This window comes from Hemicordylus capensis, chromosome 10, assembly GCF_027244095.1.
Source record: "Hemicordylus capensis ecotype Gifberg chromosome 10, rHemCap1.1.pri, whole genome shotgun sequence".
In the NCBI taxonomy this organism is placed as follows: Eukaryota; Metazoa; Chordata; class Lepidosauria; order Squamata; family Cordylidae; genus Hemicordylus; species Hemicordylus capensis.
The window spans coordinates 23891705-23909629 of NC_069666.1; the positions used below are offsets into that span (position 1 = coordinate 23891705).

General features: G+C 46.9%; 1 protein-coding gene and 1 non-coding gene across 4 annotated transcripts in view; one reads left to right on the forward strand and one right to left on the reverse strand.

Moving 5' to 3' along the window:
- CHRFAM7A (CHRNA7 (exons 5-10) and FAM7A (exons A-E) fusion) overlaps positions 1-17925 on the forward strand; it is a 94070-nt gene that overhangs the window by 35101 nt on the left and 41044 nt on the right. The gene's annotated exons all lie outside the window — the stretch shown is intronic.
- TRNAA-GGC (transfer RNA alanine (anticodon GGC)) lies at positions 5899-5970 on the reverse strand. The gene has a single exon. It is a non-coding gene; the product is annotated as a tRNA-Ala (tRNA).

The window sequence follows — 17925 nt, forward strand, 5'->3', positions numbered from 1 at the left end:
CATCTTACTTCTAAGGCTGGAGGTGGCCTATACCTCCAGACCATAACTTTGTCTAAAACCCTTTAAAGCCTCCTTTAAAGAAGGAGGGAGACAACCTCTAGATCCTGTCACCTAGAACAGGTCACTCCGAACGTCTGAAACAAACATAAGAACATAAGAACAGCGCTGCTGGATCAGGCCCAAGGAAGCCCATCTAGTCCAGCATCCTGTTTCACACAGTGGAACACCACAGACAGGAGTTGAGGGCATGCCCTCCCTGCTGTTACTCCCCTGCAACTGGTACTCAGGGGCATCCTGCCTTTGAGGCTGGAGGTGGCCCACAGCCCTTCGACTAGTAGCCATTGATAGACCTCTCCTCCATGAAGTTATCCAAACCCTTCTTAAAGCCATCCAGGTTGTTGGCTGTCACCACATCTTGTGGCAGAGAATTCCACAAGTGGATTATGCATTGTGTACAATGTTCCTCATAAACATGCCCAATGCAGAAAAAGTTAGCACTTTAACTTTTGGACATCAGGGCCTTTTCTTAAGAAAACATGGATGAGATTTAATTTGTTTTCAAAGCAATCTAGGTCATCCCTTGAATAAAACATGCGTGCAAACTTGATACCCTTTAGACAAAACCCTTATTAAATGGAATATCAGAGAAAGAAAGCAGAAAAACAGCATGTAAAGCAGCAAACTGAAGATTTACTTAGACTGAAGGATTTAGCAACACAGGAATAGAGGAAGCTGTCTTATACTGACTGTTGATCTCTCCAGTTCAGCATTGTCTATACTGACTGGTAGCAGCTCTCCAAGGTTTCAGGCAGGCATCTCAGAGAGCCAGCGTGGTGTAGTGGTTAGAGTGCTGGACTAGGACCGGGGAGACCCGAGTTCAAATCCCCGTTCAGCCATGAAACTAGCTGGGTGACTCTGGGCCAGTCACTTCTCTCTCAGCCTAACCTACTTCACAGGGTTGTTGTGAGGAGAAACTTAAGGATGTAGTACACCGCTTTGGGCTCCGTGGAGGAAGAGGCTCCTATCCCCTTCTGCACTGCTTGGCCTGGGTGTCATAGCAAGCAGAATGTAGAAGTTCCACAATTTTTTATTCAAGGGGTAACAGGGATTCTAACAGGACTCTTGACTACACTCCGTACAGGCATTGGAGAGAGTCCAGTAAAAAAGGAGAGGGCTTGCGGGGGGGGGGGTGGAGTACACTCCCTTTCCTGTCTCTTTCCAATCTTAAAGCCTCCTTGAAGGAGGAAAGACTGACCTACTTAAGTTATGTATGTATTCATTTAGCCTGTTTCTACCAAACCTTTTGCACAATGGCCCCAGGCTCAGATGCAAGATGCCTCTCAATACCAGTTGCAAGGGAGCAGCAGCAGGGAAGAGGGCAAGCCTTTCTCTCTTGCCTGTGGGCTTCCCAGAGTCATCGGATGGGCCACTGTGGGAAACAGGAGGCTGGACTAGATGGGCCTTCTTGGGCTGCCTGATCCAGCAGGGCTGTTCTTTATGTTCTTATGCAGCTTACAAGAAGACACAAACATACAAAATGAAGCAAACACGAGTAAAAAAAATGATTGGGAAATTTCACTCTTTGGGTGCAAAATGCCACTGCACCACCGGACTTGTGGTAGCAAGCATGAATTGTCCCCTTTGCTAAAAAGGGTCTGCCCTGGTTGCATTTGAATGGAAGACTACACGTGAGCACTGTAAGATGTTCCCCTTAGGGGATGGGACCACTCTGGGAAAAGCATTTGCATGCTTGCATGCGGAAGGGACCAAGGTTCCTCTCTGGCATCTCCAGGATAGGGCTGAGAGAGACTCCTGCTTGCAACCTTGGAGAAGCTGCTGCCAGTCTGTAGACAATACTGAACTAGTTGGGCCAATGGTCGTACTCGGTATATAGCAGCTGCCTAGGTTCCTAGGAGGAGGAAAGGTGGTGTTTGGTGACTCCCTAGCAGAAACTACGGAGGTGTCTTGTGCTGAACAGACTTGTTAGTTCATGAAGTTTACAGATCTAGGATGTGACAGATTGGCTGCCAAGACTTATCAAGCTCACTGATCATTATTGATGGGCCGTGATGGTGCTCAAAGTGCTTTTTTCAAAGGAAAGCCTGCGACTTTGAGTAATAGCCAATTTCAATACCAGAATACAGGCAAGATCTTTAAGGTGCTCCTGTTTCTTGCTGAGAAATGTCAGTGGGTTTTTTTACCCTTGCCTGTTATTGGGATGGAGGAGAAGTGGATGAGAGGTTATCTGCAGATCGCAGTCCTGTTTAATGTTTAAACACTTCTTTCCCTCCCAAGGATGTGAGTTCTTTTATTGTCTGCTCAGGAAAACAGAAATGCTGGCACACCACTCGGTTAGATAGAAATTTATAGCCTTGCATGCCTCCCTTGACACAAGTTCCTTCCCTTCATTAATTATTGGGTCTTAACCTATTACTGCAATTAACCGTGCAACAATTTAACCTCTGAAGTAGAGGGTCATTATTTGGACAATGACTGATGGAGGGGGAAGGGTTAGTCCTGCTCTGGGAAGGGCTGGAGCGAAGCAGAAAATAAAGGCGAGTAAATTAAAAGCTGCTCGAGTCAGCTAAATGGCTTGACCAATAATTTCTCAGCAGTCCCCACATCTATAATTCTTCTGTGATTTAAGGCCTGCATTATCCAAAGTAGATGGCTTTTATCCTATGGGCAAACAAACAAACGGAAAATCAAGAAGTCATTTCGCTGATAGATGTGTTGGAAGGCTTTTCCCCCTCTCCAGCCCTCCATAGAGATAGTGCCGCCTTGGAAATTCTGCACTGTGAAACCTGGAAGGATAAGGGCTGATATAGAAATCATCCAAAAGCATAGTAGAAAGCAAGGAGAGCTGGTCTTGTGGTAGCAAGCCTTTGCTAAGCAGGGTCCACCCTGGTTTGCATTCAAATGGGAGACTGCATGTGAGCACTGGAAGATTAGGGGATGGGGCCCCTCTGGGAAGAGCATCTACCTGCTTGCATGCAGAAGATCCCACGTTCCCTCCCTGGCAGCATCTCCAAGACAGGGCTGAGAAAGACTCCTGCTTGAAACTTTGGAGACAACTTGGGGTAGACAATGCTGAGCTAGATGGACCAACAGTCTGACTAGGTAGAAGCCAGCTTCCTGTGTTCCTATGAAGCAATAATCATAATCATAATCATAATAACTAGCTGGGCTGGGCACAGAGAACATCTGTGCCTCCTGCATCCTCCTCCCATCACTGCTGTCCCACCCCATGCCGGCATGCCCAGCTTTCTGGCTGGCTGCTCCCCCTTCCCCCCGCTTCTGCCCCCTTGTGCTTTCTGGTGGGCCAGCTGGATGGCCCACCTCCCCTCCCCCCTACCCCACGCTTTCTGGCTTGCGGGCTGGCTGGAAAGCCAACCCGCCACGTCCTCCTACCCCCTTCTCCCAGAGGCTGGCCCAAGCTGGCCCACCACCTCCTCCTGTCTCTTCCTCCCAGCGGGCGGCTGGGCCAGGCCAGCCTGCCAACTCCTCCTCCAGCTGACAGGCAGCTGGGCTAGGGTGAGGCCGGCCCTCCTCCTCCTCCTCCCAGTGGGCGGCCAAGCCAGGCCGGCCTGCTGCCACCTCCTCTGGCTGGCCAGTGGCTGGGACAGACCAGACCGGCCCTCCGCTGCCACCACCATTGTCTCCCGTCCTGTTGATATCCCCAGGCAGATAACACATGGGATTAGCGACAGGTACGTTTAGGAGAATTAAATATAATAATAATAATAATAATAATAATAATAATAATAATAATAATAATAATAAAGCCAGAGATAACTGTAGTCAAGAAGAAAGAAAAACAAGTTAAAATAATCGACATAGCAATACCAGGGGATAGCAGAATAGAAGAAAAAGAAATGGAAAAAATCACCAAATACAAAGATCTACAAATTGAAATTGAAAGGCTGTGGCAGAAGAAGACCAAAATAATCCCCGTGGTAATTGGCGCCCTGGGTGCAGTTCCAAAAGACCTTGAAGAGCACTTCAACACCATCAGGGCCACAGAAATCACCATCAGCCAATTACAAAAAGCAGCTTTAGCAATAGCAATAGCAATAGCACTTACATTTATATACCGCTCTATAGCCGGAGCTCTCTAAGCGGTTTACAATGATTTAGCATATTGCCCCCAACATTCTGGGTACTCATTTTACCGACCTCGGAAGGATGGAAGGCTGAGTCAACCTTGAGCCCCTGGTCAGGATCGAACTTGTAACCTTCTGGCTACAGGGCGGCAGTTTTACTGGGAACAGACTATATTCTGTGACGATATCTGTAATAATAACAGCAACAACACTGACAATAAAATTCAGCCATCCCAGGTCCTTGGGAAGGACTCGATGTCTGGATAAAACAAACCAGTCAATAACACCTGTCTGACTGTGTAAACAAGAAATAATAAATAAACAACTTTATTTGTTGACTGCCCCATAACAACCATTCTCTGGGTGGCTCACAATAAAACAATTGAATAAACATACTATTAAAACAATTTTAAAAATCTTTATTATTATTATTTTTTAGCTTTTTAAAAAGACCTGGGTGAACAGAAAGTTATTCTGGGTTCGTATCGTTTTAGAGAGCAGGTGGGGAACCTTGTGTTTGACCTTCTCCTGCATAAAAAAAATCCCCATTTGTAGGAAGCTAGCATGTAAGGCAAGTTTCTAGAGACCAGTGTTTTGCAGGGACATGTCTATATTGGCTCAGGAGGGCTATATTGTGTGCTTTTTCTGAATGAGAGTGTAAAATAGCTCTGCGACATTAAGCTTTCTAGAGAGGTTGGTAGAGACAGGGATCCAGGATTGTTCTCGTGGATGTAAATCCAGTGTGTTCTTCTGAATAATGAATCTTCCTTTATACAGATCAAGAAAGGGCTTCTGCTTCTCCCTTCTTGCTTCTTGGCCAGGTTACTTTGCGCCACTCAGCACAGTGGAAAATGTCTCTCACACTGAAGTTTTCTAGCCAAAAATTTGAAAAACACTTCACTTGAAAAACAGCGAAGATCACTGGCCTATTGGTTTTGCTTCTGCGCCATTCTGTTATTTAATTGCTGTGACATCTTCCCGGCTTAGCCATATGGGCAATCCCAGCCAATTAAGGATCACGTATGGGGTGATGCGATTACACAACATGCTAGTTACATTCCACGAATGGGTGTTTCTTTCCAGCACCCACCCAAGCAGGTGGAATGCCTTCAAAACTGAGTCGTCGCCACCCCTAAGGAAATTACAGTGCAGCATAGTCATTCCGATTTGGCTCCCTGGCACTGGGACTGAGAGCTAATCAAGCCGATTCAGAGTGAGGGTGATTGTTCCTGAAGGGGTGAACACTTTCAAAGCAATCTCAAAAAAAAAAAGTCTGAAGAGCGGGGGTGGGGGCACTTTTGTTGGTGAAAAACTGAGTCTTTCAGCTCTGCAGTGTCCTAAATGCTTTACTGATTTCATCAGCAAATTAATTTTTTTTTGGTGGGGGGAATGGGGGGTTGTGTGTGACCTGAGGCAATCTCAGCTACTTCACATCCCCATGGATATTATGGCAAGGGAACAGAAATGGCAAGATTTCACCATCACTTATACTTTTTGAAGCTTTACCTGTTGACATTTTGCCTGCCATATAACCTGATTCACATTGGAGTTGTGGCGGGCTGAACAGGAGCTTGCCCACAACTTGCCTTATGGCTTTCTTGTGAATGCTGGCAGAAGAATCAATATTGTCTAGAACACAGAAGTGTAGAAGAAAAGATAAATGTATTTTGCACACAGGAACATAGGAAGTTGCCTTATACTGAATAAGACCATTGGTACATCTAGTTCAGTTTTGTCTATACCGACTGGCAGCAGATCTCCATGGTTTCAGGCAGGGGTCTCTCCCAGCCCTACCTGGAAATGCCAGGAATGGAACCCAGGACCTTCTGCATGCCAAGCAGATGCTCTACCACTGAGCTACAACCCCCATCCCCTAAGGGGAATACCATGCAGCACAGCACTCACATGTCGAAGCTGTTCTCATGAGCAGCCAAGAGTAGCCAAGCCTGGCCTGGATGACATAAGAACCACTGGGATCCGTGCGGATCCCAGCAATGCTGTGCCAGCAAACCCCGTGCAAAAGCCTGGCTCTTAGCTGAGGTTCAGTATGCAGATGCACCCGTAACCCAGCTCCTGAGATCGTGTGTCAGCTCGTGTGTCAGCATGAGCTACTTGTAGCTCATGCTGACACAGAGAAAGGAGCCTAGAGTGCCCATCCCCTAGGGAAATCCTCCAGTGCACTGATCTCAGTGTGCAGTGCACTGTGGGATACCTGGAGGCTGGGATAATGAGTGCCGGCCTCTGAGCAATCTGCCCTGCTCCATGCTGTATGGAGCAGTGAGGATCGTGTGGGAGCATGGAGTCAGGGGTGCACCATTAACAAGGCAAAGGGAGATGAATGTCTTCTAGACCACAGCCTCTGAGGGACTCCCAAGGCCAGTCCTTGCCCTCTCTCCAGCATGCCTGCAAGGGAGAGCAAAGGCAGCTGTTTGCCTGCTCATCTCTCAGCATGCTTGCAAGAGTGAGAAGTAGCAACTGGGAGCCCGAGGCCATGGAAAGAGGGAGAGAAGCAAACTTCCCCTCAGTGAAGCTTCCTCCTTCCCAGAGGGCTGAGGCAGCTGAGAACTATTGTTTGGATCGCTGCTGAGCTCTGTCCTGCTCTTGGGGGAGGGGTATGGTTCTATCTGCCTCTTATTACCCAGGCTGTACCTGGAGGTGGAAGGGGGTGGGAGACGCTACAAGGAAGACAAGAAAAAGTAAGCCCCTTCCCTGGCCCCTGTTTTTGTTCTTTGCAAATTGTGGCGCTCAGACTGCAGTTTGAAAACTGTCTCTCTTCAAAGGGGGAAGGGGAAGAGTTTCATGTGTGGGGGTGTGTGGAGAATGGAGCACCCTTGTGGAGATCGGGTCTGTCTGTGTTGGTTTCATTTTTTGTACCAGTGTCTGCTCTCTCTGCTTGTAAAACTCCTGAACTCTACAAATGTCTTGAAAAAGCAAAAACAGCAGGAGCAGGAGGGAAGCTGGGAGAGGAGGAAAATGCCTTCCTTCCAAGCACTCCACTCAGCTATGCCAAGGCTGAGTTGAGGGGCTGCTTCCCTCAATGCCATGAGTGTACTTCAAAGTGGCTTTGCTCAACATTTACTCTGAAGCCTGAAGCCAAGTGTGAATAACCTCCAGGAGAGAAAGGTGTGAGGGAGCAGCTAAGCAGCTCCAATGTTTTGCTTGCATTTCTGAATGGTGGGTCTCTTTCCCACCCAGCCCTCAAGTTGCATTAAAAAATGACAAAAATCCCAAGGTCTCCCCCATCCTCCCTCACCCCCCCATTACCTTGTGTTTTTGCATCTTTATATTCTTGCAAATTCAGTTCTTTAAATATTTAGAGACAAAGATGGGAGTGGATGAAGCATTATGCGGGATGTGAGAATATGTTGTGTGTTGAAATGTTTCTGCTAATGCATATTTGCATGAATATACTTGTTTTATATTATTACATACTTGTGAGTTCAGTTGCTGTTTGTGCCCTCAAGAACTCACATGTGTCATGTGGTGTGTGTGTGTGTGTGTGTGTGTGTAGCATGGTGGGGGGGAGATGCTTGACTTCCCAGTCAGTGTACATAGGATTGCAGTTTTATTATAATGCCCCTCCTAAGGCCTGGTGCTGCAGGAGGGGAGTTTGTCTCAGCCCCACCTGTGCACAAGCTCTAGAAGGCACCCGATTGTCTGGGGCCTTCCTCAGGGCGGGGCTTGTGATACAGCAATTGCTGCTGCCCGCTCCAAGCTTCATTCGAAGCTGAGAGTTTCCCTCCTGCCCATCCCTAAGCTCAGAACGGGCTCTGCTGGTCATCCTTTTGGGGACCCGGTAGGAATTTTTTGCTCCCAAACACATTGGCCTGGTTTGGGGTTTTTTCCACCTACCCCGTTCTGAGACCTTTATGGTTAGGTAATAGTTGGCTGGTCGCAACTTGGCAGGGACAGTGCGGGCTGGGTATTAGATAATGAGATTGAACATCATGTAGCACCCTTGGGCAGTTAAGCAGGTTCAATGGTCAGTCGCTCCCTTGTGGTTTGTGGGGGCTGGCTGGCCAAGGAACCTAGTGACTCTGCAAATCCTAGGGCTCAGCGGTCCGGGAGGTGTGAAGTCATGGAAATGCCCAGACCCTTTGGGTTGACTGTGAAGGGACAGAAGCGGGTTTTCACCTGCTTCTTTCCTGAGTCAGAGTGTGTCACCCATTTAGGGCATGGGCTAGGACTATGGAGTCTGAACCCCGCCTTTTAGACCCACACTGTTGTGGGGGGTGGAGTTTCTTCCCTCCTATTGTCTGCTGCTCAAATCAATTACATTAATATGAAAATAAAGTTGTGGCCCCTTTTCATACCCATAAGATTGTTGTCTGTGTCTTCTTGGGCTAGGGTCTGGGGACAAAAGTATATCGGCACAAAGTCAGGCAGTGTGGTTGTGTTTTGAAATAATGGTCAAGGCTTGGTGACAACCCTAGTTCGGAAAAACTCTGAAAGAACCCCATCCAAGCACTGGTTTGCAGGATTGTTTGGATGTTAAATTAATTTGCATTGCTCTTTAAGACATGTTATGTTACCATGGAAAACCTCCACTGTGGAAAGCCAATATTCTAAAAATGCAGCATGTAATTTCTACAAGTCGCCTTTCCCATATTTTGCAAATTGTTTTGTTGGGCTTGAGAACAACCCCCCATCATTTGGTCCATATATCTTGGAGTGGATTGAGATGACAGTTTGGGTTGTCTGTTAATCTGCTACACTATATTACCTATGTTCTTCTGCAGCAGAGACATGGGGCCAGGAGAAGGAGAGGAAGGCAGCGACGAAGGGGCCCTTTTAAAATCTTGTCTCTGGGCCCGGACCTCAGTACACGCCTGAGTGTGCTCCCACCAGGCTCAGGATGCTAATCTGGGGGAAAGCAAGTTTTGCAAAGCCTTCCTCCTGCCCACCCATGCACCCAGAAGGTTGTGTGAATGGTCACATAGTCACCCATCCAAATGCAAACCAGAGTGGACCTTGCTTAGCAAAGGGCCGGGGACAATTCATGCTTGCTACCACAAGACCAGGTCTCCTCCCTTAAAGGAGATCTGCTTTTGGCTTTAACCCCGCCTTGATTTTCTATTTTAAAAACTCAACAGTATCAAGTAGTTGAATTTTATGAAAATCTGAGAAGTCAGTTCTGAAAAGGACCCATAAGGAGCGGATATATGGTTATTTATAATGAACCAACAACAAGAACTCCACCCAAATATTTGTGTATTTTGTCAAGAGGCAATTCCTTTTTTGCAGAAAGGCACAATTCCATTTTTTCTTGCAAATGTTTTTATTTATTGTTCAGTTTCTATACTGCCTTCCCAAAAGCATCCCAAGGCGGTTTGCAAAAGTTAAAGCGCAATAAAACTCTGTAAAAATCACCTTTAAAACCTTCAAATCAGTTAAACAGTACAAACCATAAAAACACCCAAAAAGTAGCAAACATAAAAAAGATAAGACAGAATAGCAGGAATGCTGGAAAGCCTGGCAACCCCTGAGGGGTAAAAGCCTGAACAAATTAAAAGGTCTTTAGTTTTTTGGGTTTTTTTTTTAAAAAGCAGCCACAGATGTCAAGGAATGAACATTCCTTGGGACAGCATTCCAGGGCCTGGGGGTGGCAACAGAAAGTTGTTGGGTTGGTTATCATGCTCATTGTTTGGCAAGAGATGTTAGCAACCTCAGGTCTGGCCCTTTGTTTCCAAAGGAAGCTGTTAGAAATACAACAATGGGGAAGGGAGCTTCTGAAAGTAGAGCCCTGTCTTGATGAGAAATGGCCAGAACTGTTTAGTGAAAGCCTGTGGACTCATTTGCTCATGGAGGGAGCCGTTACTGGCTAAGTGTCAGCGTGCTGCGATGTTTTTATGGCTAGGTAACACTTGCCTGGAAGATGGGATTTGGGGAGTGAATCTTCAGTGCAGTAATCCATAGGGGAGCTATTATGTCCAGAAATGCTCTCCTGCATTCTGAATTTTTTAAAGGAACGGAATACACAAGAGGCAACCAGTTGCTAAAAGTTGCCTGTTCGTCTTTGCTTATGCTCAGTTTGTCAGAGCATACAACGACAGTACAAATGAGTGTTTCTAGAACAAGAGCAAATACATGACTCTTCACTTCCTTCTTCCTGGCGCAGTTTTTGACATTTGAGTGGAGTGGCTGTTCAAAGCCCATGCAAACTGAACAGCACCTCACAGCACTGGATGAAAGAATCCGGGCACTTAGGTAGGTGTGGAGCTGCAAGAAGAGGGGTGATCAGAGGGGGAGGGCTACGGGGGAATTTGAGCAAGGCCAAGGAGTTCAAGGCTTGCAAATGTCTATGAGAGGCATAACAGTGGGGCTGGCTGCATGTCCATCACCCTGCCCTCCTGGGACACATCTAGACCAAGGAACTGCTAGATGGAGCCCGACAGGTTGGTTGACCAATAGAGGAGCAGAACCACCTCTAAAGAGAGAGATTATTGGGGCTTTGGGGTGGTGGCTTGCTGAGAGATACTGGCAGAAGTGGAGCACTATTTCAAGCTACAAAAAAGATGGCCATTAGCTTCCAAGCCACTGAAAGATCCATGAAAGGAGGCCAGATAGTGGGAAGGAGACTGTCCTTGTGAGCAGAACAGACACTGATGCCAAATTTAGATGTACTAGGAAACTAGAAGTCCCTTCACCTCTGATTTCCCAGCCGCACATCCAAATTGATTAAATAGGAGTTAAGGGTGAGAAGGTACCCAGAATTTCCCTTCCCAAACGCCACCCTGAACCTTTGGTCAGAGTGGAGTTTTGCTGCCCTTCCCTCTGATTTTGCAGTCCCAGAGTTATATCCGAACACTGGCACTGCAATTTAAGCTCCACAAAACCAGAGTTGAGGGAGGAAACTCTTCCCTCACTCCGATCTGATTGGCTCTGCGGTCTTGTTGACTGCAGAGAGGCAGTTCTCCTGAACATCCGAAAGCAGACCGGACGGAGGGAGGGCACAGGACCATGGGTTCATTGGACCCGCAGTTCCGTGTTACGTTGGAAGGCATCCTGAGTCTGTTCTCACAATCACATATACCTGAGTAGTATGGGGTTAACCCAGGGATCCATGGTCATCTGGGGAGCTGTGAGGCTTCCCGACCCAGCAGCTTTGAACCTGGGTAGCCCAGATCTGCCACCCAAGTTAAAAGTTACGAGGAAAACTGAGCTTGTTCTACCTTCTCTTCTGGCCACCTTAAAGTGCTCCCAGGCAGCCAGTGGCCATGTCAGCCAGAGAGTCCTGTGGCTTGTGGGGCCAGAGAGAGGAGACCTGCTGCAGTGCTGGGGGCTGCCTCTCCACTGCTCCCATACCATAGGACTATACCTCAGTGGAAGGCATCTGCTCTGCATGCAGAAGGTCCCAGGTTCACTCCTTGGCAGCATCTCCAGGTAGGGTTGAGAGAGACTCCTGCCTTAAACCATGGAGAGTCACTGCCAGTCAGTGTAGACCAGGGATTCTCTACCTTTGGTCCCCAGATGTTGTTGGACTTCAAATCCCATAATCCCCAACTAAAGGCCATTGGGGCTGGAAATTATGGGAGTTGAACATAGGAACATAGGAAACTGCCATGTACTGAGTCAGACCATTGGTCTATCTAGCTCAGTATTGTTTTCACGGACTGGCAGAGGCTTCTCCAAGGTTGCAGGCAGGAATCTCTCTCAGCCCCTATCTTGGAGATGCTGCCAGGGAGGGAACTTGGAACCTTCTGCTCTTCCCAGAGCGGCTCCATCCCCTGAGGGTGATATCTTGCAGTGCTCACACATCAAGTCTCCCATTCAGATGCAACCAGGGTGGACCCTGCTTAGCTAAGGGGACAAGTCATGCTTGCTACCACAAGACCAGCTCATGGTTGAGAATCCCTGGTGTAGACAACCCTGAGCTAAATGGACTGATCATCTGAGTTGGTATAAGGCAGCTTCCTCTGTTCCAGTTGCTGAGATTTCCAAGGCAGCTAAGAATCACATAAAGCCATTAGTTCCAAATAGCAGACAAAGTAGCCAAAAAAATCCAGTTCCACAGCACATATCCCACCCCATTAAAAGCCGGGGCGGGATGGGGGAGTGTTTCCAGATGTTTTCTAGGAATCACCAGAAAGTGCTCCAAGCTTCAAAGCATGCTTGAGCATCCATCCTTATGCCTGGATCCGACACTATCCCAAACTCCCAAACGATTTAGCAATATTTTGGTGTGTCTTTAAAAACGATGCTCTTCGGATCTGGATTTTTCTGCCTCACACACTAAATGGCCAGGATCTCATCTCCTAAGGAGATGAAGCAGCTGCTGCTGCTTCTCCGCCAGCTCTGTCACTCGCCTCTTCCTATGCTTGTTTTAATGAGTGCAGGATTCCAAATGTGGCAAATAGCAGGACAGGGAGAAGGTGGGGAATAGGGCCGATGGGGAAGGAGAAGCAGCAGCAGATTGCTAGAGGAAAAAGAGGGACACCAGTGTGCAACTTGCTTAGCCTAGTGGGAAGGATGTTTTCCCACCACTTTAGAAGTGTGTGGGGGTGAGGGGGGAAGGAGGGAGGGAGGGAGAGATTGGTTTAATCCCCTCATTCTTCCATATTTTGGAGAGGCTAAATTTGCCACCAACTGAGCAGATGATGGAGTTGCTGCTTTCCGACACAGCAGATGAGACCCCACACAGATATTTCCTTGCCAGGATCTCCACTGCAGTGACAAAATTCCACACGCATTTCATAATGGCACCACCGCCACCCTCCAGGAGTGCCAGCAACTCACGGCACTGCCTCCTTTGCTGTTTTTTTTTAATTTAGTATTTCCGTTAATGTGTATCCCTTTTCAGTGGAAGATATTCAAAGCATTTTACATATTACAAAATCTTCCCTATAAAACAATCATAATAATACGTGTAGAAAACAAGTCACAGCAAACAATGGCAGATGAACATCTGTATAATATTTATTTATTTATTTATTTATTTATTTAATTTTATTAGAAACATTTAATATACCGCCCACTCCGAAGACTCTGGGCAGTATACAAAAACATGCAAAGCATAACAGCATTAAAATTGCATTCTAAATTAAAAACTGAAGTAACTAACAAAAAAAAAAAAACAAATAGGTAAACTACAGGGCAAAAGCCTGCTGAAAAAGAAAAGTCTTCAATAGGGATTTAAAAATCAATAAGGAAGGAGCTAAATGAATCTGAAGGGGAAGGGAGTTCCAGAGAAGTGGGGCAGAACTGAAAAGGCCCTTTCATGGGTCCTAGCACCCCGAACTTCTCGGAAATCATGGACCGACAGAAGGGCCATTTGAGAAGATCTGACCAGACAGGATGTAACTGGATGGGAGAGGCGGGTCCGTAGGTAGACAGGCACCAAACCCCGCAAAACTTTGCAGGTCAAAACCAGGACCTTAAATTGAACTTGGAAGCGAATAGGCAACCAGTAATAATAAGGCATTCAAGCAATAGTCCAATGTCTGTTGAAGCAGGTAGATCTTCAGAGCCCTGCCAAAGTCAAAAAGCAATGGAGCCTAGACACACAGGAAACTGCCTTCTACCAAGTTAGGCCATTGGTCCATCTTGCTCAGGATTGTCTTCAGTGGCTTCTCCAAGGTTCTTGGAGTCTTCCGGAGTCTTCCTCAGCCCTATCTGGATATGTTGCTGGGAAGGAAGAAATCTAATAGCTGTCCCCCTTTCCAGCTATCCTGCCAGCAGTTTGACCTCGGGGAGCACTGCCAACATCCCACATAACCTTACCTTGCTCCTCTGCAATGCCAGGTCGGTCCAAAATAAATCAGAACTCATCCATGATTTAATCATGGATGAAGGGGGCGACCTGATGTGTATTACTGAGACTTGGTTGGGGGAGCCTAGTGGTCCAGTTTGGTCCCAGCTTTTCCCGCCAGGATATTCTGTAGAGGAGCAGGTGAGGGGACGTGGGCGGGGAGGTGGAGTCGCTGTAGTCTATAAAGATAACATCTCCCTTACCAGGGTTCCTGTTAAGGTATCGGATCATATCGAATGTGTGTACTTGAGTTTGGGGACCAGGGATAGATTGGGACTTCTGTTGGTGTACCGATCACCCCGCTGCCCAACGGAATCCCTTACTGAGCTCACGGACTTAGTCGCAGAACTTGCATTGGAGTCTCCCAGACTTTTGGTGCTGGGGGACTTCAATGTTCATTTTGGGACCAATTTGTCCGGGGCAGCTCAGGAGTTCATAGTGGCCATGAGGACTATGGGCCTATCCCAAGCGGTCTCTGGATCAATGCATATTGCAGGTCACACGCTTGATTTGGTCTTTTATTCTGATCAGGGTGGTGTTCCATGGGTGGGGACTCCTACGATCTCCCCGTTGTCATGGACGGACCACCATCTGGTTAAGGTTGGACTTACAACCACTTTCCACTTTCGCAGGGGCGAGGGGCCTATTAGAATGGTCCGCCCGGAGAGGTTACTGGATCCGGTAGGCTTCCAAGAAGCCTTGGAGGGATTTAATGTTGGCTCTGCTGGTGATCCTGTTGATGCCCTGGTTGAGAACTGGAACAACTTGCTCACCAGGGCAGTAGACACGATTGCTCCTAAGTGTCCCCTCCGACCTGCTTCAAAATTGGCCCCTTGATATACGGAAGATCTACGTGGGCTCAAGCGGCAAGGTAGGCGACTGGAGCGCAAGTGGAGAAAAACTCGACTCAAATCCGACAGATTATGACATGGAGCACATTTAAAGATCTATGCTCAGGCGATACCTGTGACAAAGAAGCGGTTCTTTTCTGCCCGTATTGCCTCTGCAAGTTCACGTCTGGCGGAGTTGTTCAGGGTTGTGAGGGGACTAGTATCTGCTCCCTCTCCCTTGAACCAGAATTTGGAAGCGTCAGTTACCCGCTGTGGTGTGTTTAATGAATTTTTCGCAGACAAAATCTCTCGGATTCGGACCGACCTAGATGGAGACTCCACAATTAATTTGATGTCTGAACTGGAGGTGTCCGACAACTCCTCTTATACGATTCGACTGGATCAATTTCAGTTTGTGACTTTTGATGATGTGGACAAGCTGCTTGGAGCGGTGAGGCCTACCACTTGTCCTCTTGATCCTTGTCCAACATGGCTTGCAGGGAGGCTGTTGTAGGCGGCCTGGTAGAAATCATAAATGCTTCTCTGAGGGAAGGCAGGATGCCTCCTTGTCTTAAGGAGGCAATTATTAGACCTCTTCTAAAGAAGCCTGCGTTAGATCCCTCAGAGCTGAGCAATTATAGGCCAGTTTCCAATCTCCCATGGCTGGGCAAGGTAACTGAGAGGGTGGTGGCCTCTCAGCTCCAGGCGGTCTTGGAGGATACTGATTATCTAGACCCATTTCAAACTGGTTTTCGGGCGGGCTATGGGGTGGAGACTGCATTGGTCGGCCTGATGGATGATCTCCAACTGGCAATGGACAGAAGAAGTGTGACTCTGTTGGTCCTCTTGGATCTCTCGGCAGCTTTCGACACTATCGACCATAGTATCCTTCTGGAACGTCTGAGGGTGTTGGGGGTGGGAGGCACTGTTTTACAGTGGTTCTGCTCCTACCTCTCGGACATATTCCAGATGGTGTCGATTGGAGATTTGTTGCTCTTCAAAATCTGAGCTTAAGTATGGTGTCCCTCAAGGCTCCATACTCTCTCCAATGCTTTTTAACATCTACATGAAACCGCTGGGAGAGATCATCAGGGGATTTGGAGCCGGGTGTTACCAGTATGCTGATGACACTCAGATCTACTTCTCCATGACAACTTCTTCAGGAGTTGGCATATCCTCCCTGGAAGCAGTAATGGGCTGGATGAGGGAGAATAAACTGAAGCTGAATCCAGATAAGACAGAGGTACTTCTTGTGCGGGGTCGGAACTCTAGAGATGATTTTGATCTGCCTGTTCTAGACGGGGTCACACTTCCCCAAAAGGAACAGGTTTGCAATCTGGGATTACTTCTGGATCAACGTCTCTCCTTGGTTTCTCAGGTTGAGGCGGTGGCCAGGGGTGCTTTCTATCAGCTCCGGCTGATACGCCAGCTGTGCCCATTTCTCGAGATCAATGACCTCAAAACAGTGGTACATTTGTTGGTAACCTCCAGAATTGACTTCTGTAATGCGCTGTACGTGGGGCTGCCTTTGTACATAGTCCGGAAACTTCAGTTGGTTCAGAATGCGGCAGCCAGGTTGGTCTCTGGGTCATCTCGGAGAGACCACATTACTCCTTTGTTGATGGAGTTACACTGGCTGCCAATAGGTTTCCGGGCAAAATACAAAGTGCTAGTTATAACTTATAAAGCCCTAAACAGCTTATACCCAGTTTAGGCCTGGGTATTTAAGAGAGCATCTTCTTCACTATGAGCCCCACCGGCCATTGAGATCACTTGAGGAGGTCCGTCTCCAGTTGCCACCAACTCGTTTGGTGGCTACACAGAGACGAGCCTTCTCGGCTGCTGTCCCAAGATTGTGGAATGTGCTCCCTGCTGAGATACGATCCTCCCCATCTCTGGCAATTTTCAGAAAACACCTGAAAACACATCTCTTCAACCTTTCTCAGCTTTTAAAAACTTGTTTTTAAATTGTTTTGATTATTTAATTGTTGTTTTATGATGTTTTTAATTGTTAATCATTGTTTTATGCTTTATAATTTTTGTTTTAATTATTAACTGATTTTAATGGTGTTTTAATGTAAACCACCCTGAGCCTTTTGGAAGGGCAGTATAAAAGTTTTAATAATACTAATAAATAAATAATAAATAAATAAGGGGACAGGGAATCTTCTGTATGCAAGCCCCCTTCCCACGGGGGCCTCATCCCCCAAGAGTAATATCTTATAGTGCTCACACATGTAGTCTCCCATCCAAATGCAAACCCTGCTTAGCAAAGGGGACAAGTCATGCCTGCCACCACAAGACCAGCTCTCCTGATCTCCTGGGATCGTTTTATTCATTTGTTTTATTCATTCGTTTGTTTGTTTACATTGCACCATTTCATTTATTTATGTCTATGGGAACTTTGGGAACGTTTGTTGAAAAGCAGTATATAAATATTTGTTCGTATTCGTATCTCCCATAGAATTGGAGACTTTTGGAGTTGGGAGGTCTTCTAGTCCAAAGCTGTGCAAGAATCTGCGCCGGTTCCTGACCTGTGATCCTCCAGATGCTGCTGAACTACAGCTCCCATCATCCCCAGCCTATAGCTGGGAATGATGGGAGTTGCAGTTCAGCAACATCCGGAGTACCACAAGTTGGGAACCTTTGTGCTATGGCATCCTTGATGAATGGCCATCTAACCTCCAGTGAAAACCTCCAGTAAAGGAGAACCCACCACTGCATGAGGCAGGCAGTTCCACTGTCAAAAAGCTCATATAGACAGGAAAGTACAGTCCAGCCTCTTGGGAGGGCATTTCAAAGCTGAGGGCCATTGTGGTAATGTAAGCTTTGTTTGTCTGTTTATCCTATTTTTATACCACCTGATATGTTCATCTCTAGGCGGTGTACAAAATTTAAAATATTTACAAGTCAACACAGATTAAAATACACAATGGAATAAAAACAATAGCATAAAATGGAATGGAATAAAAAATAGCATTATTAAAACAAATTATTACAATCATTAAAATACTAATTAAAAGCCTGTGAGAACAGGAGAGTCTTGAGGGGCTTCCTGAAAGCAAACAGAGAAGGAGATGCTTCTATTTCAGCAGGGAACATATTGCAAAGCCCTGTGGCAGCCACAGAGAAAGCCTGGTATTTAAACATCCAGTGACAAGTAACTTTGCTAGTTACACTACAAATGCCCAAATGTCTATTTTCACCCTATCCAAACAAGGTGGTGTTTAGTCATCAACAGCCA